Genomic DNA, 1,539 nt, shown 5'->3' with positions numbered 1-1,539 from the left:
TTTGTTTTGCAGAATAAGTTTTCAAAAGGAGAAGAGAATTTTTATGATACTTTGCTTTTGGAATTGATGCTCCAAGCCAGGAAGTGAGTCAATCAAGTGATATGCAAAGCTTTGGTTCGAGCACCAAGTGATTGAGCTAAGTAGTATTCAACTTGTACTGTTGCATTTTGCTCTGCTTGATGTTAAAATCTTTGATTACTATTATATTCATTTCTGTTTGGGCAAATGATATGTTCATCACTGATTCATTTATTCTGTGGTGTGTTCTTATTTGTTTTAGCACTTTAATCAGTGAAAATCTTCTATTATGAGATACTCATGTGCTAAATTTAATCTGTTGGAATGATTAGTCATGTGCATTGTATTTTAGTGTTGTGCTGTTAATTGTCAAATTGAATCTGTGTTTAATGGCTCAGTAGTCAATTTCATGAATACTTTAAAGTTAGCCTTGGTATAATTTTTTATCAAGCATCAAAAGCAATGAAAAATTAATTTGAATAAGGTAGTTGATAGTTTCTATCTGTATTTTTGGATGATTAAGACATTTGATGATTAAATTTTCAATTTTGTTTCAAAGCTGTTTTGGTGGAGATTTGTTTTCAAGTTCAAATGCATACCGCATAAACTATGATAATACTCATTGAGAACTTGGATGCAGTAAATGAACTGATCAAGTTTTGCATATTTTTTATATAAAGTATCTGGTTAATAAACTGTTGAAAGATAAAATCTGAATCAGTTTTTGTGTTTGAATTTTCTATATGTTGTTTTGATATGCACAACTGAATTCATAGGATTGAACAGATTGGGATATAAGAGTGCATGAATCATAGTTGCTGTTTGGGAGATTATAAATTATGTTGTCAAAATTATTTTTTTTTAACTAATTATGTTAGAAGAAATGATTTCCTGATAAATCTGGAGTAGCTGTGATGTGATTATATTCATTGAAGCTACTATTGCGTTCTTTGTACTTTATAAATTAGTAGCTGAATCATAAACATCTTAATTGTATGATAAATGGTTGTTGATTTCATGGGTAAATTGAGTATGCTAAAAGCTGAATTTGATTTGCTAAGAATCATTGAAACTTGTTTGAAATTGCAAATACAAATCTAAATTGGCTTGTAAGCATCTCTTCATTGTTTTGGACTGAACAAATCTTCAAATATTTTTCAAAATCTGTTTTTGAGTTTAAGAGAAACTTTTGTTTGACATCTTATGACATGATCTTGTGATACATGATACTCATTTCAGGAAGAGATATATAAGTTTGTTAGATATCTGGACATTTTATGAATGTTATATGAGTTTTANGTTGAAAATTTGGTCCAAATCTCTGTTTTTCGGAAATTATCGTCAATAATCGATTACCAAAGGGTCATAATCGATTATCTCAGCCTAAAAATTTAGATTTTGACATTTTAGAACACAAATAATCGATTATACAAAGTAATAATCGATTATCAGCGTAAAAAAAAAAAAAAAAAAAAAAAAAAAAAAAAAAAAAAAAAAAAAAAAAAAAAAAAAAAAAAAAAA

This window comes from Vigna radiata, unplaced genomic scaffold (genome assembly GCF_000741045.1).
Source record: "Vigna radiata var. radiata cultivar VC1973A unplaced genomic scaffold, Vradiata_ver6 scaffold_108, whole genome shotgun sequence".
NCBI classification, from domain to species: Eukaryota; Viridiplantae; Streptophyta; class Magnoliopsida; order Fabales; family Fabaceae; genus Vigna; species Vigna radiata.
The sequence above is the reverse complement of the archived record's forward strand: the minus strand, read 5'-3'. Positions refer to the sequence as shown.